Source organism: Aptenodytes patagonicus, chromosome 4 (assembly GCF_965638725.1).
Source record: "Aptenodytes patagonicus chromosome 4, bAptPat1.pri.cur, whole genome shotgun sequence".
Lineage (NCBI taxonomy): Eukaryota > Metazoa > Chordata > Aves > Sphenisciformes > Spheniscidae > Aptenodytes > Aptenodytes patagonicus.
The window spans coordinates 27351200-27374318 of NC_134952.1; the positions used below are offsets into that span (position 1 = coordinate 27351200).

The window sequence follows — 23119 nt, forward strand, 5'->3', positions numbered from 1 at the left end:
CTATTATTCACATAAGTGCCTAAATTACAGAGTTTGGGAGATACAAGTTACGTGCTTATTAAAAAGCCATTTAATTCATCATATAATACACAGACTTCTTTTGAGATTGAAACAGGAAACATGAAAGCAGCATCTGAATAGCAAGTCTCAATCAGAAATTATTTCTGCTGCCACAACAACAGTTTTTCCCTCCAGATTTCGGTTTCCCCTCTCACACTGAGCCACACAGCAGGGGCTGGAGGAGAGTTTCCAAAATCTGGTTCATGCCCTTCGCATTTACCTTCTTTAAATTAAAAAAAAAAAAAAAGGCGTGCTGAGTACAAACTGTGAGAGAAGTTCACAACTCCTCAGAAAGCTGTATAAAACTGCTGATATAAACCAAATAAGAAGAAAGTTAAAGGACCCAAATAAATCAGCCTTAGTCTGAATGTTTAGACCAGAGGCTCTTGGGGGGCAAGGGGGAGGTAGACATCCGCATTGGATAGAGCAGTGATACAGGACCAGTTATTTTAGAAGCAGAGGGCATCCTCGGATGTGCAAAAAATGGTTAGACACGGGGATACAATCAAGTTAGTCTTTGCAGCGGATGCGATGGAAGTCTTGACCCAGCTTGCACACACACAAATGAAGATTCCGAGTAGCTGTCAATCATATAGCCCTTAATGAAGCCCTGTTGACGTTTCACACCCAGCTATCGCATTTTGTTTTTCTTCCTTATCCTTTTCACCTTGCACCTAATTGATTACAAGCTTGGCTAGCACTGGAATTTGTTCAGCTTCACGGTACGCCGGCTAAGAGGGGAGCACAGAGGAGGGGCTCTGGCAGCGCCAGTGGCCCTGCCGAGCGGTTGGCCCCCAGGCAGGGCAGCAGCACCCACCAGCCTCATCTCCAGCAGCAGAGCGTGCCCAGGGACCGATGCCAGAGCCCAAAGGGCACCCCAGGGCAGCTGACCTCTGGCCCTGCACAATCAGCCACTTTTCAGTAAAACTCTTCCCACCCCATGAACACTAACTCCCAAAACCCAAATTAAGGGTTTTATCAGCTTTGCTCTTAAGAAGCCATTTAATGTCAGAAATAGCTTTCTAAGCACTCCGTCCCTTCTCCCCCAAAGGATTTCACAGAACATCAGGGAGACAGAAGAAAACTTCCTCTCAGAATTTAAAGTATTTTAAAATGCAAATATATATTCAAAACAGGCTAAAATATTTAAAAGAATTCCTAAACTGTGGTCTGTTTCATGTGAAGGGATTTATACGTCTTTATCATAGAAACCACAGCTGTTAAGTTAAAACGGTGTCTGATATTCCATTTTTCATCTCATCATTATTCCTTCAACAGTAATTCACATTAACCACAGTGTATCTTTTAACAGTTGATAAGAATTTCTGAAGTACTAATTTATACAACTTCTACTTGAGTTAAGAAGGCTATTACCATCTTCACATCAGAGACAGACAAACCGCAGCTGCCCCAACACTGCACAATAGCGAAGTCACATATGCGACATCTTTCCCAAATTGCTCTTTTAACCATTAAATATGCGTGTCCTCAGTTAGAAACACCAAGCAGAACAGAGTCCTCCTCCACAACCAGCTTTTACAACCAAGGATGCCACACACTGCTTTTGTAATGGTAAGAGATAGCACCGAGTTACAGTGCGACTGGCTCCAGCAAGATGCACATTATCCTTCATTTGACTTCTCCACGTATTCTTACCACTTGCTCTCAGTAACGTGGGCCTGAAGCTCTTGAAAAAGAGCACAAATCTAAAACTACACACTGCAGTTAGCCTGAATGGGGTCTTTGAGGGTTTCCAAGTCACACTTCTTTTGCATTCAGTAACTAGCTCTTGGAAGAGCTAACAGCAGCACCTTTCTTGTATCCTTGCAGATGGGATGGCCATGCCTACAGCTAACCCCCAAACCTTCACTTTATAACCTCCCCCTGCTTCTCTGTCTTGAATCTTCAGAAGCTGCGGGGAGGGGGGGAAGCCTGGAAAGAAATGAAACAGAAAAAAGAACAAAAAAATTGAAAGGAAGTTTTTAGCTTTTTGTTTTGACCTGTCTTACCCTAAGTTCATTTAAACTAAGAGTGTGGTTTTCAAGGCACAAAAAAACACAGTATAAAAAAAAAAAAAGAACTTTTACGTTAAGGAAAAGAAAGAGGTTGGAACAGAATATCTCAATATTAACACTTTTAAAGAGCTGAACAGGAAATTCATGAAAAGCAGCCCTTAGCCATGAACATTTGGTGGTTTTCATTTAAATGTACTGATGTATCACAACTTTGACCAAACTTCTAACTGCACATATTTCAGGGCATCAGGTAAGTTTAGAAGTCATCTTTTTTTACTCAAGAACACCCAGAAACTTACATTTTCAAGAAAGTCTCCTCATTTCAACTTAAAGAGCCCCCACTCAGCACCAGGGAACACTTCTCCAGCACAGCGCAGCCTCTTGCGTTCCAAATGAGCTGGTGGGCTTTCCCCTCCTCGCCGGCCAAAGAGATCCCTGCTGGGAGAAGAGGATGATGAAACACATAAGCAACTTCAATCAGGGTCTAGACAGCTATTTTCTATGCAACTCTCTCTGGTTTCCATGCCATAGTAAGGCCAGACTGATAAAAGGTGTTGAAGGCAGCTAAAGGCACTCTGGAAAAACAAAACACCCCAGCAACGGGAGTCAGGAGCCAAAAGCAACTGGATGCGTTTGCAAATCCTGCCAGCAGCATAATGCCCCTTGTAAAACGTGGCTATCCTGACAAGGCAAAGCAGAAATGCTCCCGAGCACATGCTATTCAAAGCCTGTATCAGCTTAGGCTGCCAGGATGCTAATTCTTGTTGTTTATAAGTTTTTAAACAATCCATTGGCTAGTCTTTCAAGGAGAAACAGCCTGGCACTGAGTCGAGGTCATTTATGAAGTCTTTTCTTGTCTTAATCATCTATAATAAAAGAAGAGCTGAGCTGCAAGTAAACGAACAACCAACCAGATGGATTTCCCTCGTGCCAATTCCTGGATGTCACACAATCCCTACATGCTAGTTTATCATCTACACGACCAAACACTAGCTTGCAGCTGGCACTGGTAACACCAGTGCTAACAACTGAGGTGGGGAGATCTCCCCTGGGGCTATGGAAAGTGATGCCTTAGGGACACCTAGGTCTCAAATCTACGACTCAGTAAGAAAAAAAAGACAGATGCATATCTATTTTACTATCAACTGCACAACATTACTCAAGCCACCTCCCTCCACTTTTTCCCCCAAAACACATTAGCACAGTTACCAAATATTTAATATATGCAGGAATCCTTACATAAACTAGACATTAGAGCACATCTTAAATTCCCCAGTACTGCCAATGTAGACAGATCCTTTTGTGATTAAGCACAATGTGGTTACATATGGAACTGAAGGCAGGCACCTTTGCGGCACAAATCCACAACACCCATATTCCTTTGTTCTGATGTATTGCAACACGGTTGCCTTAGCAACATAAATCATCTTATTGGTCATTAAATACTATTTTTCCATATAATGTTAAAACTGTTCCACAATAAAGTGTTTTTCTAAATATAATGCTTTCCCCAAAGAATGCTAAAAACACTACTTAAATTAGGCAGTTTGATATGACCAGAGGGTTTAAAAAAAAAAAAAAGAAGATAATTTAACGGTAACTTTTAATTATTTGTTTTGCAAAAAAAAAAAGAAAAAAAATCAGAACTCATCAGCCACATTGAACTTTCCCATCCATTTGAACTTGGAGGAAAAAAGTTGTACAGCAGGAAAGGTTTTATTAATCTTTCTCTGTATTTCTGGTCACACAGGGACACGAGCAATGCTACTACAGGTTACCCATGGGGGAGGAAGGTGTTCTGTCCTGACTGCAGTTAAAAAGGTATGTCTGTACAGAAAAACCTCAAATAACACTGCAAGTTTAAGTTTTCCTTGGCAGGGAGCAACACACAAAAAGGGAGATGGAGGAGAGATGTTTGTGGCCCAACCTGCCAAGGCAGACTGAAATAGGGCCAAACGGCACATGTGCTTACGCCTCCTCTGCTCTGTGCCACAACTCCTCTGCCTCTACCCCCGTTTAATCATGTACAAAACCCCTCAGTAATCTTCCATTGCTGTGCTCCTGCCTTCAACACAAAGCCATGCATTTTCTGAACGCAGCTCTGTATCAAACCCACTGCAGTCAGTAAGCGATTGCTAAACACTTTTCAGTTGAAACACAGCTACGCTCCTTCACAATATACTGCAGCCTGTTTTGGAAAGAAAAAAAAATAGTAAAGTCAATAAATCTTTAGCTTTGGGTAATTTTGCCTTGTGTTTTGCAGCTTCTTTATGGCAAGAATTATATTCTTGCTATAAAGACACGCTACTTGTCAAGAGCAAGTGTTTTCAAATAAAGAGTATCTTGACCTCAATATTTCATCAGTCTAATTCAGTCTCCAGTTTCCCCTCGTCAGACAAGTAGTTTCTCTTGGTTCTTGGATATATATCAATTTTAAAGAAGTACCAGCTGAACCATTAGGACTAAAAGTGCACATCTGAAAAACAATATCCTGAAACTACAAAGGTCACGCTGTCTGCCAGGAAAGAGCATCAAAAACATGCTCCAACTTGGCTGGTCCTTAGACGCTATCAGCCTAAAGCCAAACCAGTTGTGAGCCAGACACTTCGAGCAAAAGCGAACTTGTCTCTGGCTTGCACTCTTCAGGATGCAAGTGACCCAATGTCAAGACATTGTAGTATTTGGGGAGGGAGAAGGCATAAATTCATATGAACAAAGTGACATGCCTTTCAAACATGATTCAGGCCCCACTTATATCAGAGGGAAGTACTTCAGCCCATCTATCCCATTAGCATCAGTGGGCCAAAATCGAAGTTCTGCAGGCATTAAAGTACTGCTTAAAATACAAAAGCAAAGCCAAAGAATCAGGCATTGCTAAGCAAAATGGACAAAATATTTTTCTGGCAGGTAAAAATGTTTTCCCAGAACATCAAAATCCCTGTCGTAACTTAATAGTAGCATCCCAAGCCATTCAGATCCAAAGGTCTTTGAGGATGTTGGAAACAACATATTTTACAGAACTAAGCATGCACAATGGCATATTTAAGCCCTGACAATGAGCGACCCAAAGTTAGCACTCCTCCTCACAGTCAGTCTTATCTTACTCACCCCAGCTCCAACGGGTTACTTAGAAGTAGCATACCATACATCACTAACAAGTGTGGCAAACGCCTTCCTTTAGAGAAGAAAAACGTATTTCCTACACTGTTCTTTGAGTCTAACACAGGACAGAGCTTACCACTTGAATAAAAGGTTCACCAATGACTCTATATATAAAATCTCAAATTGGTGCCATGAAGATTTTACATACAGTAGAGTATTTAGGGAGGCCATCCCTCATCCTTGCTCTAATATCCTCCCTGTCTACCTTACAGAGCCGCCTTCATTTGCTATGCAGGTCTGCAAGGAACAAGAACAAACACTACTTGGATAATCGCTCCCTGTCTCTACGGGATGAAGATGGAATAGGCAGCTCCTAACTTACCTACCACAAACTGTGGAAGGCTGGTAGCAGGAAATTACTAACACTGCTCCAAGGACGCTCACCCTTCCCCAGCACTACGTTTAAAGATACAATCACTTACCCACAGTAGGACTACACTGACAGTTAAAAAAAAAAATCGGGGAGGGGAGATGGTGTTTGGTATTTTTAAGTAGGACAACTATAAAACATAAATTAAGCCCCAAACAGGGGTGGGGGGCTTCAGGTTACACACAAGCTGACTGTGAACTAAATTCAGATAATGATAGCATTTAATAAATAGAAACATATTATGCAACCTTCTGTATTTAACGTACTGTTATTATAATTACGCATGCAGTAAAGTCCTTGCCAAAGCCTTTGCAGCGAACAGAAAAATCAAAACTCTGCTGATGCTTTTTGAATCCACCCCCTGGTAAGATCTGAGAGGCCAAATAGGAAGCTGCACCCACAGCGTGGGAAACTGCATAGCCACGAGTGGTCCAACGCCCAGAACTATAGAGCACTTTTCCCCTTTCCCAGGCTGAGCAAGCCAGTCCAGCCATCTTTGGTACCATTTCCAAGACAATCAGCAGTCTCGTTTCAATTAGCTTTTCCAGAGCCATGAGCACAAAGAAGAGTACTGTATGACTTCAGAAAGAAAAAGTGTGATAAAAAAGGCAAACTGAGGCAGAGCTGGAAAGGAAACTGGGAAAGACCAGAGAAAACGAGAGACAAGAAATCCCAGAGCATCTCCTCGCAAAACGCTGGGTACTACTTGGGGCAAAGCCAATGCGCATGTTCAGAACGAGGAGCCTTCTTATACCAAGTTGGGTTTAAAATTATCTTTCTCACTTCTCATTATCAAAATGATTCATTTCTTCCCAGACAAGACTTCTACAGTACACTACACAATGGCTTGATACATCTACATGTCTACAACAACTCATTTAATACCGGCAGGATTAACGTGTCTTTTGCACATTCCTAACTTCTGGTTGCCAAAGTTTTTGTGTCAATATCCTATCACTAGTCTTCCCCAGCCTAGGGGTCTCCTTTGCTCTTTTGTTATTTCCCCTTTAGCCAGACCCTTAACTGCTTTGTAACTCTAATGACCTGCTCCTCTAGTTTAGTTTCCCCACTTCATGCCATAATAAATGTTTTATTAAAGACCAGGTAAAAATCAACATGTTTATCCTAACTCGCATTTTAAGGTGGGGGGCAGGGTGGGAAAGGGGGGGGTCATTTACTCTGGCACAGTCTACCTATGGATAAACTTATGCTGCATTTTCCATTCATGGTTTTAATTACTCTTTCTTTTAATATCTGTTTTAAAACTTTACATATCAAAAGACTGACTGTTTCTTCTGTAAACACACAACACTGTGCTTCAAACACACCAGGGCTGTTACCATTTAAGAAAATAACTAACTTGTGCACATGTTCATATTCTATTAGAACCAAAACCAAGCAATATGCAAATAATGAAAACACAATACTTCACTGCTCAGGGTAGAAGTTTAAAATGTTTGGTTTTTTTAAAAAAAAAAAAACCAAACAAAAAGCCCCAAAAACACACACCACCCAAAACCCCATGAAATTCTCTTTCACTACAAACAGAGCTGATGCATATGTGGAGAATAAACAATATGTTTAGTCACCCAAGAAAAAAGCTTTTCCTAAAGCTTCTGGTTCACTTACTCCAAGAAGTAGCAGTCTGCTGAGAAACAGAAATTCAAAGTTTGTGTTTTCCCTCCCAGTAGGAAAAACAACCCCAAGAAAACCCACATTTCCCTTAACAAAACATACCCGTTAATTTATCTTCTTTATACAGTACCTAATCCAGAGCAATGGCATTTCTACCTCTGTAACCAACACCAACACCCACCAACGCTGGGAATTAGCCAAGCGACTAATTGCAGGGAAGCGTGATTGTGCCACAAGCCTTGGGAGGAGGTGTTAAGCCGCTCTGTGCCGGGGAAGGGACATGTGAGACCTTCCAGCTCAGTTGGCGGCATGCAGCGCTCTTCCTCAGCAATCCCATACAGCTGTCCTGAGCCACACAAGCGTACGTTTGCACAAAAGGGTCACTGACACGAAATTAAGCCACCAAATTTAAGCCAATTTTGATATCTGAGAGCATGAGAATAAATTCAGCAGAGTAAAGCTCTACTGGTTCTATATTCCAAGTTTATTTAGAGCAGCAATTAATGCTTTGTATGCTGAAGACTTCCATGTACATGCCAGTCTTAATAGCAGTCACTCAAAAATTCACAGAAAAAATCCCAAGTATTATTCTCACTACACCTGCTGGGATATCCAGGCAGTGTATAACATCGATTTCATACTGCTCAGAAGTGCAGCACACATGCAATTAAAACACCAACAGAGTTCCTTAATAATAATTATACTGTGATCCCAAATTTGGTGGCTGGCCACAGCCTAACAAAACAGAAGAGCAATTAGTGATTTATGCAAAACCAGGATGCAGGCTAAAAGTAAGATTTGTTTCCTCTAGAGAAAAAGACAGAAGGACCTAAATGATAACGATTACCAGTGAATATTCAGACAAATATAAAATATTCCAGATAAAACCAACCTGGAAGAGTCTGGTATACTATGATCACTCCTAGCTCCTATTTTTATCCTACAAAAAAAAAATTGACTAGTGGCTTTTGTATTACCAATGGCCCTACTCAGAAAATGAAAATGGTAATTATTCCTCATGAAAAAAACCCACTCTTGTTTTTGGAGGGGGGGGGTAGAAATTAACAACTGGAAACACCCCATTTCTCACCTTTCTTTTTAAGGCATTTTGGGATGACAAACCTTCTGATTCAGAAGGGGCACCAGAGACCCATGGAAGCAAACAAGGTACACACTCCCATGCCCCAAAGGCCAGGCATCCCAGCTGAAACACGCCTAGCGCAAGTTTCACCGAAATAGCTTTTTCTGTCCTCGCAACGTGGGCCAGCAGTCAATCATCATCTCACAGGAGTAAAATCCAAAACGTGCTGCTTGCCTGAATGGTGGTAACAACAGGCCTCCTCTGGCAACATGATCATTGTTGAAGTGCAACTCGCAGCCAAAGTTTTCAGTTCAAAAAATTAATACAGTTAAAGAAATTGGCATCTCACAATTAGTATTTTGGGGTGACATTCCCTGTCACGTTGCCTGTCCTTTGCATCTCTCGCACAGGGTTTCCTCAGACATAAAGCCAGCCTTGGTCTCACCTGAGGGAGGACACCTCCTCACCAGAGAGGATGGCATGACTTCATCTGCCAGGCCGAGGAGCAGGTCTAACATCACACGCCAGCTACCTCATGATAGCATAAGGCACCTTAAGAGACAAGGGAGCTGAGGACATCAGGTAGACATCTGGGCAGCTCTGACCTCGGCTGGCCCACTCCTAAGCCCATTTCTGCACTTCTCCAGTTCTGCCAGTTGCTTGGTCCCCATAAGCTTTTATTTTTGTAGGTCACACCTCTGAGCAACCTAACCGTGACTGTTACACTACACAGTGGAAGTGATGAAGCTTTCTTCAGGAACGGCTTGAGGCCAGTGTAAACCCCATCACAGCGGCAGGACCTAAACGCAGCATCTACCTATGCAATTTTATTTAGGATGCAGGAAAAAGAAGTCAAGGCAAGACTTGCTGTTCTCCCTTCTCTCCTTCCACAGTGGCCTGCAACTCATTTCCGAAGACAAAACTTCTCATTTCTAATATACATTAAATGTTTACGCTTGCCTGACTTGATGTGGAAATGACAGCATAAAAAGAGTAATATGACAGCATAAAAAGTCCCTGGGTCAGGGGAGCAATTATCAAAAGTTAGATTAATGTGGAGAAATCCATGTGACAACAGGAAAACCAGTAGATCTAAAAATTCTTGTTGGCATGCCATTTCTTAACTTTGTATTTAAAGCATCTAATTAAAAGCTGCCAACCCCATGCTAACATTATAAATACTTTTCTCCTTATCTTTGGTTTTAAGAAAAAGGTTGTTTGAAACACAGAAATTGTTATACCATGAAATAGCAATGAGCATACGAAGGAAACGAGCATGTAAAAATCTCCTAAGACTACTCCTGTTCAGAAGCAAGAAAGCAAGTTTCCTGATCTCGATTCTTACAATGAGCTGCCTTTCTACAATAACAGTTCAATTTCTGAAGCCATCTCTGGTGCCTCTTAAGATAACAGCACTGGAGTTAGACTTCCCAACTGAGTTGCCTTTTTTTTTTTAAATACCTGCTCCCCATCAGAGGGGATCAAACCCACACTGCTACTTCACTACAGTGCTTTGCCTCTGTCAATCTTCAGTAGCCACTTACTAAAACCAATCTGCTCCAGCTGCATTACTCTCACCTTGCAAAACTGAGAGGTTCTCCGCAATTGAAGGTCCTTTAAAGGAACTGTTCTGCTTTAAGTTTAAGCATTTTACTGAGCTTAAGACATTGTGGTGCTTTCTAGTTATGGCTAACAACTATGAAAACATCCATTTCAAAAGCACTAATAGTTTTACTACCGTTTTCCATATGGTGTGCAGATACTTTCTACCTCAGATTGTATAAGCCTCCAGAAGAGCCAAGCGTTCATGCGTGCACTGCTCTACTTGGAAGAAAAGGTTCTTTCACCCACAGCTTTTGAGAGAGGCAGAAACACGGCTCATCCATGAGCCTGCCACATTCAACTGACAACCCTTTGGAAAACACTAGTTTTTAATCGTCCATTTTTACTAACCAGCTGTGGCCATTTGACAAGCTTTGCACAGGGTCTCTCAAGGCCTTTTGAAACTTCCTGTTGTGCTGTGAAAGCAGTTGAGTTAGCTTACGCTTCTGAATTAGAAATAATAAAAGTTACAGACACTACTACGTTAGGAATGGCCAAGAAAACGCAAAGGAACATAGCTTGTGTGTGAAACTCCTAGACCCGAACTTCAGTTTCTGTGAAACAAAACACGTTTATTCTCAAATTTAGGTACTTTTAGAATCCTTCAGGACAAACCCAGGTCTGTCCTTAAAACAGACAAGGGGAGGAAAGAAAGAAACCTAGAAAAAATTTTTAAGTGGGTTTATATTGTACTTTGTACAGAGTATGCCTCCCCACTGCTCCACAGAGGAGTTTTATTTCAAGGTTAGTGCCTAATTCCATGCAAATGATTTAGGCTTATTTTACTGCTGCATTTTGCAGCCCATTTCATCATCTAACTCCTCTGTGTAACTAAAATTCCTCTTCATCTATTTATGTGCTAGCTCCTGCCTCCACCTGAGCCCTCTGGCAACTGCCTTTCCTGAGCCAGCCTTTAGGAGCATCAGTATCTTCGTTTTGGAATCACAGGGTATGTGCATCACTCTCCTTAGAACATCACCTCTGTCAGTTTTTAAAATCTACACAAATTCACCTTAATCCTCTACCACGATGGATCTAGAATTTCAACACCTCCTTTTGAGCTCACCTTCTGCAAGGGTGAGCAGAAGGTGCTCTAACAGCACTTTGCATTTACCCATGCCAAAAACATTTGCTTGCAATCCCAGTTCGAAGAGCAACCCCAAAATAGGGAAAACCCAGTTCCCTGCTTGAACGCTGGCTACTTGAGGAAATTCTCAAGCATTCGCATTCAGCAGCGGGGAAAACTCGGGACATGCTAATACCACGTGCCAAGCAAGAATGCCCTACAAGAGCCCGATGCTGCTGTGCAACCAGTATCCACCCCATTAGTTTGAGAGAACTAATGATACTAGTACAAACATCAGCATCCCATGAATCTTCCATCCCTGTACAGCAGCAAAAGCAGTATAGGCAGCAGGAGCTAAAGCTCAACACTAGTTAGGTTTGAAGTTGGATCAGTCACCCAGCGTCTCCCCAATCAGCTCCACACCGTCCACTCCTGGTTTTACCACCGGCATGTTGTGTGGGTTAGCAGTCTTATTTTAAACCTTGGCACACGCATTACTTAAATAATCCACAGATTTAAAACATCTTCAGGACTTACAGAGATGAACCTTAACAGCTTTCTGGGAGTAATAGGATTTATCAGGCCAAAAATTAAGGGGTTACAAACTCAAATTTCTGATTTATAGCAGAAGCTCGTATTTCTTAATTTAAGTCCTAGTGCAAACTGGAATACTGTCAACCAGATTGAGTGTTATTTTTTCCAGCTCTATATTTACACTTCAAGGATTATGCAGAAGCACAGAGCAGAAGCTGAGAAGCTGGCCAAATGCCTCAATGTGAACCTTTTGGGGAAGGTTGAGAGAAGTTTGGGTTATCTGTCTTCAAACAGGTTTTCAAAGCGGTATAGATCTAGACATCTATGAGAACTCAAGGAAGGAGGATCCAAGCTTTAAATTTAGGAAAATAATCCAAGGAAATTACCTTGCACATGCACAAAAACTTGGACAAGCATTGCGAGGAAGGTGGGTTACTCCTCTGCCATGGAAGGAGGCGCAGCTGAAGAATTTCAGCCTCGCCCATATAAAATTAGCTATTTATTTTGGATAAATCCCACAAAATGTTTTCCGCCCAGCTAGCACTCCTACCTGCTGGTTTAGCAGCAGCAAACCAAAGCACTGTGCTGCAGGATGGCAAGCAGCCAGCCACCGACCCCTGTGCCTCTTGAGAGGCTGGGAGGGTAGGTCTGCTCATTAAAGCCTCCGGGTTACTGCAAGGCAAAGACGGAGGCAGCTCTCTGCTGCTGCGTCTCTGGGGCTGCCAGTGTCATCAGAGCCACTGCTGCCAGGGAAACGCTTTCATACAATTCTTACCAGCAAGGTCTGTCACAAATTTAGGGATGCACCTCGCCATATCCTGCCTGTCAGCCATTCCCATCACTGCAACATGTGCGCATACGTTGGAAAGGAGAGAGAAGATAGAGCATCACCTCCTGTCTTGCTGGCTGGACTGAAGAAGCACTGAGGGATCCCCCTTTTTCTGCCCAAAAATGAATAAGTAAAACTACATCACACCATTGCATCTGTTGCTACATACTGGCTGGCCAAAACCAGTGGAGACTTATTTCAGAACCATCATGCAGTAGTGCTGGCTGATTTTTAGCCCAAAGCAGGCTAGGAAACAACTGAAACATGACTCCTGCCTGAGGTACAAACCTTTAACAATGCTCTGAGGGTCCCATCACTCCAGGACTTCCTTGGCATCAAGCCTCACCGACGTCCCTGGGAACCTCCCAATCGTCCCTCTCGATCCCCCTTCCCCACACAGATCCCTCACTGAAAATACCTAAATTTTCTGTGGTCTTCCATTAGAGTTACACTTCAGTGCAAGGGCATCACAATATCAACATGCTGTTAGGCTGCAAAGACACATTTCCCAGGGACCCCTTATATAGTTTCCCTGACAAACAGCACCATCTTTGTCACATTAGGACATATCTATATTGGTTTTCAAAGAAAGACTTACTGGTCCCTAAACACCCACATGCCTCTACCAGAGAACTTCCTATATTTTGGCATATATAGAACCATTATGTTTACCCAAGTTTAAATCCATACTTGCATCAAAGGGAAACACACAGGATATTTTACTGAAAAAGTTTAGACGTGCCAAGAATTGGCAAAAATGCAGTTAGATGAATGCTGATGTAACAGCATGCAAAGATTATAAAAATAAGGTTAAAACACATTTATATAGTCAAGCATGGTGTGCTAGCAGCTCTTACACGTGCTTAAATAACAGCACACATTTAAAGCCAATATTGCCTTGTCACCAAGTTATTTCAATATCCTTGGGTAGTCATCTCACCAGCCTACAAACTTATCTAACAGTAAGTCCAATCTCAAACATTTCTGAGAAGCAAACATCAAATAATTAAACACATCTTTCTTTTTTAATGCTTCTCTTTTCAAATACACAGGTATTATCAAACATTTGTCTTATATTTGATAACTTTTTAATCTAACAAACCTCAAACTCCTCAGAAAAAAAAAAAATCTTATTTGCCTGAATACATGCAGCTTTTCATATACAGATGTGTTAGTTAAGCCACTTCCTTTACTGATGGTCCTCATGTTGTTTCACTGTTTTCCTGCAGTGTGGTGGTAAAAAACCTGGGGGGGGGGGAAGCAAGCAGGCTCCCACAGGACTCTAAAAATATGAGTTATTTTCCAAGCAGGCAATTCTCACTATCTTTCAGATTCAAGTGAAATTATCTTTACAACCTTTCCCTTTACCTATCAGTATATATTCTGTTTTTGTTGTATTTTTAAGCTGACTTTTACATATATACTTTTGGGAAAAAGTAGTATCAGAGTAAGACTTAATTTCTTAAAGGGCAAAGATTTTTTTTTAACATTTGAATTTCTTCTAAAAATCTCACACTATAAAAAGAATTTAACAGTAAGTAACGGAGAGTACGATGCCGTTTTGTTAGCCTGAATTAACAGAAAATCTGGGTGGGGTACTGGCATTTTACACAAGCACACACCCACCGCGCACTGCTATCTTGTGAAATTATATATCATCAAGATGGGGTTTTAATCTATCAACATTTTTAACAGGCTCCAAAGCCTACAGTTACCCGGATCTGCCCTGCTTGCGCTGCAGCGATGAGAAGGAGCAGACTGGTGACGCTGGCGCTGCCTCGCACTTCCCCTGCCCTCTGCGGCCGGTGGGCTTACGCGAGGGCAGCATGGCATCCCACCCCGCTTCCTCCACGCCTGGGGCGAACGCTCCTCTCCCAGACAGCGGCACTCTCCTTCAGCAGCAAGGCTGAAGCAATATGGGACCCTTACGGGTGGTAAACACTGGTGTACGCAGGTCTCTGCAGTATGGCAGAGGAGAGGGCAGAGCTGCAGCAAGAAGAGGAAGGAGGTGAAGGCAGGATGAGGGCTAGTGCTACGGTATGGTGCCTCTACTAGCACTGGATTTCCTTTTCCAAGCCACATCAGCTCCACGCTGCCCCTCTGCCTCCCCCGAGATCAAGTACCCACTCCATCACCACAGCACTGGACTCCCTCTATCCTAGCAGCAGGGCTTCTCCCCAGATGTTTTAAGACATTAAAACAGACCTCAAACTTTCCTGGTATGGCAACACAGACTTTGCCTGTTGTCCATTTCCTACATTTTCCTGTGTCAAAGGAAAACGGCTTTATACACCCAGGAAAAATTGCCATTTAAGCTTTCAAGAGGGAAGAAAAAACAGCAAGACACTTTTGCATAAATTACTTTCATTCCTTTGAAATACTTTACATCGTTCTATTAAAGGGAGTTACCAAAATTGAACTCTGTCCTAATACTTTTACCCTTGTGCCTCTTCCTGCTGACCAGTATCACTACAGTGATTTAGACAGCATGCATCCAGCGCCAGCCATTTCACAGACAAACAGAAGTTTCCCATGATAAAACTGCTGGGACACCCCCAGCGTGCTGCTCCACCTGGGTGCCTGGCCCGGTGAGACCGCATGCTCCCCAAAGAGCACCATTATACACACAGATGGGTATCAGGGAAACGATGACATGGAGATCCTGCCTCTCCTGCTCACATACGAGAGACACAGGATGCTAACGAGACAAGGTCGTCACGTAGTGCTGGAGGTTTCCTTAATACCACATGTATCACAGACACCCAGGTTCCCTACTGTATTTACTTCCAGATGAATCTTTCCATAAGTTCATAGATTGTGCCCTATATGTATATATCTTCAACTCATTTAAACAACCTAATTAAACTATCTTTCCATTATGCTGCATTTAAATCCCAATTTAATCTGGCAAGTGCTGAATTCTCCATGTGAGAGCAACCCTCCTCCTTATTTCTCTTCCTTGCAATTCCCTTTCATCTTTCATGCTGGTTCTCTGCACAGCTTCCTCCATAGCTACACAATTCAATACCTTGCTAAGAAACATCCCTTCCTAACAATAATCCTCTTTGCAAATAGAATTAACAAGGCAAATGTAAACACAGGAGCAATGAATTAGTTGTAATATTTACCCAAACTACTGCTTCCAGTTCCTTATAATGAAATTCTATATTAAATACATAGGATGGCTTAATGTCAAGCTCCTCATTTGCTGAATTGGGCAGCTGGCCAGTAAGCACCCTGCAGCATCTTCCTCCAACCCATCTGAGAAATTATACTTGCGAGGTTTCTGATAAAGGCTTAACTAATTTGTGCCAATATTAGTCACACCAAATTATTGTCATTTAATAACTGTTTGGAGGACTTTCTACCCCAAGAATGCTGCAAAGGAATGACATGTTTCTACAACAGACAACAACAAAATATGTAAAGTTTACGGTAGTTTCTTCTGTTCAAACAAGTTAATTCATAAAGGTAGGGAACATTTAGTGCCTGCCAGCTTCCTTCCCTTTGGAATCTGTCTTTTACACACAATAATTATACCAGGAAACCTCCCTCCATAACCAGCTAATAGACATAATAAAAAATCAGTTGTGACTAACAGAATCCTGCATGAAACGCATTTTAGCACCGATATCAAACCCAAGGGGTATTTTTTAAACACATATTCTACACTTGAAATCTGCAGAAGGAGTTTAGAATGTTCCTTTTGGTTCCTTTGAAAATTAAACTGCACTTGCACTAAAGGGGAAAAAAAAAAAAAAAGAAAAACACCATACCAACCTTCAACAAAAGAACTAAACACACCGCAAAACTGCTTAAAAGTGTATCATAGCAAAGCATGTCTAGTGCTTCCAGGAGGGTTTTCCCAAGGGCAGGCAGAGCTGATGCTTGTCTGATGGGATATATTACCTGGGGTGCAATATAATCTGGCAAGGAAGACAAAGGAAAGAAAGATTTCTGTTAGATTTCTACAGAAAAAAAGGGCAGCCAAACAATAAGAGCTAGATGACTAAATCAGTGGGTTACAACTCTATTTTGGCATAGCTACAGGAGGACACTGCCGAGATTTTAGCAGAGGTTTTTAAATTGTGAAGTCCAAAAGATTAAACTGTCAAATAAGTCTGCCAGCAGTTTGCTTGAAGTGCTTTACACCAGCAGCACTATTCATAAGGTAAAACAAACCAGAATTACAGACACTGGCTATCCCGTATTCAGATCAGAAGCAAAAATTTACATATTTTATTTTGTAGCAAACCTTCCTCTGCCATATATTATTACTCTTAATGCACTACTACTCAAGTTAGTAGTTTATATTCATGAATACCCTAGAGTAAAGCATCTGACTTCATTCATCTGAGATCAGTGTTCAGTATCAAACGCAGTGCAGACTACTGATAAAAGCAGAAATCTGCATCTAGTTAATCATCCTAATTGTTATGCAGACCACTTTAAAAAGGCACTAATCAGTGTTATACACAGATGCAAAGTTTGTTCAGCAGTAAAAATCATCATCTAAACGCTTACCCAAACAAATATCACATTTTCAGGGGAGACGGAAGCTCAGCACATTTTAGTTAAAAAAAGAAAATGGATTTGACGGTAGGAGACAGAATTTAGAGGTTCACCTTAGATCTTAAGCTAAATCGAGTTTGATCTTTTTAAAGCATAAAAAACCCACCACACCAGGTCTACTCATCATCCTGCAGGTGATGGAGGCCATGTGCCTGCTGTCTTTCTCAGGGCAGACTCCTACATTCATTTCCAGTCACCTCGCTGCGAGGTCTGTCCTTATACCCTTGGTGACAGGCTTACACAACCAGGACCTCTCAGACGAGGTCATTAGCAATCCCAGGGCACTCTCTGCAATGCTTCAGTCAAATTCTTCTGCCAGAGCTCTGCAACCTCCCGCTTGGAGCATCATTTACAGAAGGTGAATGCAAAGTGGCAGCAGAGACGACAATCTCACTAGGGATCCAGGGAAGTACAGAGCAGCAAAGCCTAACCACCTCTACTGGGCTAATAATTAACTCAACTGATGCTAATGATAAAAGGAGATCATTTGGTCACCTGGATAAACGGCCTGCTAGAGAAGAGTCAGTATGGTTCGTACGGAGAGAAACCCTGCCTAACAAACCTTTCTGAGTTCTTCAAAGGTTCTGAACATGGACAAGGTACACCCATTCATTCTGACCTATCTGAATTTCCAAAAGGATTTCAACCAAGGCCCTTACCAAAGACTAAGGGCTTTCTTAAGGAAACTAGACAGACAGAGGTAAGAGGAAAGGTCCTATGTGGAGAGATAAATGGTTGAAAAATAGAAACAGGGTAAGGATAAGAGTAAACGCTCTCTTCTTGGAGCGAACAGAAAGTCACCAGTGAAGTTCGGCAGAGACCCGTGCTCAGACTTTGGCTGTTTGACACATTCATGTGAGACAAGGAAAGGGCAATGAGCAGTGAGCTGAGGAAGTTTGCTGATGATACAAAAAAATGTATTGTGGTAGCAAGGCCAGGATGTGAGGAATTCCAGACAATCCTGGGACACTGAGTCAATAACGCTGCAGAGGAAAGCTAATGCAAATAAACGCAGGAAATGTAAGAAGATGCACATGGGAAAGACACAGCCATGGCTATACGTCAAACATTACAAATCATTAAGAAAGAAAACAAAACATGGTTATGCCACTGTATAGCCCCAAAGCTCACCTACATTTTGAAAACTGTATACAGCCTTGATCCTCCCATCCTAAAAGGACCTGTAGAACCAGGACAGACTCCTGGAAAGGGATGCTCACGGTCAGGAATGGCTTCCATTCAAAGAATATCTGAGTAGGCAACTCTTCAGGCAGGTCAAAAGCCAACTTGATGAGGAAGACAGAGGCCTACAAAATCATGCAGGATCACTAACCATCTCTGCCACACAAAGAGCTAAGAGCTGCCAAATGAAGGAAGCCAGCTGAGAACAAGCAGAAGGAAGAAATTCTTTACACAGCCAGAAGACAACCCACGGACAAGCAGCACTCCTGGCCAAAGGCCATGGAGGCTGCAATGAGGTCCCAGGGGGCTGCAGGCAGACCAGACAAGCATTTGGAACCAAAAGCCACCAAACGTTTTGAAACAGGGAAATGTTGTACCCAGCTCCAGCAACCCCAAGCTCAGAGAACAGCCAGAGGCTCAGAGAGCATCTACATAGGTGGTTTTGAATAAGGTCATCCTGTTCTTATTTTCCCTTGGGCATCTGCTTACAAGGAGAGGGGAAGAAAAAAAAAAGAAAAAAGAAAGGTTGCAGAAGACAACAGATCAAAAAGGGAGCAGGCTGAAGATGAAGGGTTAAAAAAAAACCCCAGGAAACTAAAGCTGGACACCACACAGAGCATCCCAACAGCACCCTCTGCTCCTTAAAGCTCTGGGGACAGCAGCGATTAGTCCTCTGCCCAGACCCATAAAGAGAGAAGGAAAGAGAAACAGGCACAGAGGTGCTGGGATCCTGCCCATCGAGTCTGGAGCCCATCAGCCCGTGGAGCTGTGGCCAGCTCAGACAGGGGCGGGAAGAGGCTGGCAAGAAGATCCCATTCTTTCGTAGGGTGGCAGATAGGAAAGCTACAAATCAAAAAAACACCCATAAGCTCAGGAAGAGGCTTTGGAGGAGCCGGAAGAGGAACCGCAGCCTCATGTATTAGATGTACGTGTCCCAAGGTCTCCTTTTCCCTGCAAAAGGGACGTGAGTCAGAGTCAATGAAGCACATCATAAATGCACCCATTTTCACCTCTCCTCGATTAATTTTCTTACATTTGATTTCAGCAGGCAACAGATTAGCCTAAAGTGTAACTCAGCCTGCAAGAGGTCCTCATCCCTCCTGATGGCAAAAGACCACTCTGCCACAGGGCAAGGAAACAATGCAGAAGCACTTAGAGGCATCCCCAAGGTGCTGCTTGGAGGTGAAACCAGCCACCACGTGGCTTGCTCGAGTCCTGTGTGGCATTCTGGGCTACAGAGATGAACCCTTGGTTTGGCCCATCACAGCTGCGCTTTCATTTCTATACTTATTACATATCCTTGAAGCAGTCAGGTACTGCTGGCAGTCATAGGACCCATTACATAGCATCCGCAGCTGGTTGTATTCTTTGTTGCACACACAATATTTTTAGAACCGACTACAGACTTCTGTATGAGTTCAACTACTGCAGTCACCACACTAGATAACTCTCAGCTGTTCTGCATAACACCAAATGAGACACAACTAGCTCAACTAGACTTGTTTTCAAGTTTGCTTTAAACTTCATTTATTCCAGTCCTCCAGTCACAGCATAGCTTGGAGCACTGGTCTCAGTTCACACCATCTGGGTCTGCTGTACAGCCCCACCAAAAAACTCCTTTTTTGAGAGGATTTATGAATTACTTCAACAGAAAAAAAAAAGTTTTCTGTAGTTCATTTTTTAACCTGAAGGATAATAAGCTCAAACAGCTCACAAACACACACTAACATAGAGTCTCGTTTTGCACAGTTTTGACTTAAAGAAAAAGGAATTTCCACACTAGATGCAGCTGTAAGCCAACACTTAGTATTTTGGAGGGGAAAAAAACCTAACTTGCAGAACATTTCAGAAAGTGGCCACTAAGCACATCACAGCCTTTTCTAAGTAGCAATACAAATTGTAAAGGAAGCATTTTATTTTTATGCCAGTTCTGAATGTCAGATTTTAAAAATAAGAAACACTAGTGCAGAAAATCTATATTCAGTTAACTCAGATGTACGGAAAAGCTTTTCCTGAGTCACCAAGCCTCATCTCCTACTGCCACAGCCAAGAACACGATATAAACTTCCTCAATATATCCTCAGGAGCCAGTTAGGGGGCTTGCTCTAACTTCTCCCATTTGAAGGTTGTTCTAGAACCTCACTCCATTTAGGGAAGAAACTGTCTAAATTCCAGCTTAAGTTTATTCATGCCAGTTTATATCCATTTGTTCTCATGCCAATGTTGTTCTTTAGCTTAAATAGCTCCTCTCTATAGTGTTTATATCCCTGTTGTATTTGCAGATTGCAATCATATCCCCTCTCAAGCCTCATTTGCTGGTTTAACAAGCCAGGCTTTCCTCATCTTCTCCAGAAAAATTGGTATTTCTGTTCCCCAGCCCCTCTCTGCACCTGTCCCACCCGCAGCACGGATGAGAAGACCTGTACCTGGCACTCCCCAGGAGCTTGCACCCGTCCCACCACCCCTCCCACCAGTGTCCTGGCCTAACATGCTCCACCATTGCCTTTTTCTCCATGGCAGCAGGACAGCAGCAGCTTGGTCGGCGACAAGCTAACACACCCAGCACATCTCCTGCTTTGCTGTTCCCAGCAGTGGAGCTCCTTGCTCGCAGCAGGGAACAAAGGCAAGACCTCGTCTTCTACTAGCAAGGGATGTACATATGATATAGTTTGCTTTCAGCATGGATGATTTGTTCCAAGTGTGGCTGCACATCCTAGCTCAGAGCTTCCAAAGTGCATAGATCTGCCATCTGACAGAGATGTAATCAGTTGATTACCTACCAACTATCAGGATTAGTTTTAAGTTTTTCACAGCCTCTGCTAAAAGAAATCCTTACAGTAGGCAATCTCAAGCACTCAAATTCCTTCCTAACTAGCTCCCGAAGTCACCACTCTCTTCAGCTCAAACCCTGCAGCAGCCCCCTCTAGGGTCCTCAGGCATTTCCTAAGGAAGTCACCATCCCTCCTGACCAAGGGCACAGCAGAGTCCACCCTACGCCCCACCAAAAATGACCATTTTTGTCACTGTTCCTGACTTAGCTGCAGAACTGAAAAACAAAAGAAACAATCCAGGTTTCCAAGTCATGCATCCCCTCTCCTAGGAAATGATTCCCACACTGTTGTGATCTACTGCTTAGATGCCTCCTTCACCAGGAAGGGCACATTCATTCGTACTGCTTCAGAGCCAAGAATCTTCCTCCTCGTTACAACCAAGTCATGCGTTCTTCATAACGCACAATAAAACTGTTCTTCCTCCTGGAGAGTCCTCTCCGAACCTCAATTTCCCTTAAGTGGCCAAAAACCCCAAAAATACAAAAAAGTATTCCATCAAACACTTATCGCTGTAAAGGAAGAACAAAAATACCCACACTCAGCATGGCTGTTCCACGCAAGGAAGTTAATCAGCCAAGATTTTGTCCCAAGGTCACCGTAAGAGGATGTCTCTCCCTTTAAGCGCTAGGACATCTGCACGCTTATTTTAACCAAATACAATTATGCAGGCAGAAAACAGTTTTAAACACAAAACAGACAGCTCATTCAAGCTTTCAGAAAGTACCAGAGCATGTGATGCCAGGATGATGACATGTCAGATCTAGAACGAACTGGAGGAACACACTGGCGAGCCAGAGGACACAGCAAGCCTGCATGCAGCAGCTCAGCAGCAACCTGTACCTCGGCTTCTGGGGCAATACAGCAGGTCTTAGGTGAAGCACTGTAACTTGCTACAGATACTGTTATCCTGTACGGCTACCAACAGCATCCACAATGCACAAAGCCTACCAGCCCATCACCAGTGCAGAGTTTGGTTTTGGTTTTTTCTTGGTTTTAGTTATTTTGTGTTTAAAGCACAGAACTGCACTTACCCTCCCTAGCAAGCAGGAGCCCAGCCAAGAATTATAAAACATTGTAAACAAGCAGGCAAAGCAATAAAGTACAAATACAAACTATTACACTTTCCATTTTATGTGTCTGAATTCGTTCTCTCTCTATCCACAACTAGAAGTAGCTCCGTTGCTGTCATAGGACTCACGCGAATTCCTGAGAACTTCAAGTGGGATTAAGTGGGGTCCACGTTTTGTTCCGAGTACTGTATTTTTGCACACTCGCATTTGCAACCCCGCGTGCAATCCTCAAGCACGATTTAATCACAGAGCTGAACTCACAAAGCCCACTCTAATAATCACAAAAAAAAAAAAAAAAGGGGGCTACTTCTACAGGCACTTTTGCCACTTTTTATGCTTTTTTACCCTACACACACACACACCCCGCCCCCCCAACAGAACAAGCCCGGCCGCCGTTCCTATTCGCCGCCCGCGGGAGGAAAGCCCACGCTCGCACCGACGCTCCGACCATCCCTGCAGCAGCGGCAGCACCGCAGCACTTCTGCACGACGGGGAGAAGCAGCGGGAGCGGGGCGGCGGGCCGGCGGCGGCACCGGCAGCCGCAGGCCGCCCCCGGCCCCGCACGCCCGAGGCCGGGATGCGCCGGAGCCGCCCCGGGCAAAGGCAGCGGGACTCTCCCCCGGCCTCCTGCCCGCTCGCACCGGCAGCGGGCCGGTCGGAGTGGCGGCACGGCGGGCGGCCGCGCACCGGGAGCCCCGCCGCCGCGGGACACGCCACGCCGCGCCGCCCTGCCCTTCCCTCCCTCCTGGCCCGGCCGCAGAGCGCACCTGCCCACCGCGCCGCTCCGCGCTGCGCTGCGCTGCCCGCCCCGGAGGCGCCCGTAGCCCGCTGCGGGATGCGGCTAGCCTTCCGGAAACGCTTCCCAGCCCGCTGCGCTTACCCAGGAAACGATTCCGGCCGCCGGCCGCCGCCGCCGCCCCTCCTCTCCCTCCGCCCCGGCCGCCGCCCAGAGCCGCGGCCCGCAGGGGGCCGGGCGGGCGGGGCGAGGCGAGGCGAGGGGGGGGGGGGGCGTGCGCCGCGGCGCCATGTTGTGTGCCCGCCGCCGGGCCGGGGCGCGAGGTGCGGCCCCCAGCCTCCGCTCCCGCCCCGAGTAGCCCCTTCAGCGCTGCG

General features: G+C 43.9%; 1 protein-coding gene across 10 annotated transcripts in view; it reads right to left on the reverse strand.

Moving 5' to 3' along the window:
• Positions 1 to 22838, reverse strand: part of APBB2 (amyloid beta precursor protein binding family B member 2) — a 199164-nt gene extending 176326 nt beyond the window's left edge. For 9 of the 10 annotated variants that reach the window (XM_076336153.1, XM_076336159.1, XM_076336154.1 and 6 more), the window contains exons 1-2: positions 22777 to 22838; positions 2375 to 2513 (exon numbers count right to left, since the gene is read on the reverse strand). The gene's annotated coding sequence lies outside the window, so the exon portion shown is untranslated. The remainder of the gene's footprint in view (positions 1 to 2374; positions 2514 to 22776) is intronic. The other variant, XM_076336152.1, reaches the window with a different exon arrangement.
• Between the last annotated feature and the right edge of the window lie 281 nt (positions 22839 to 23119).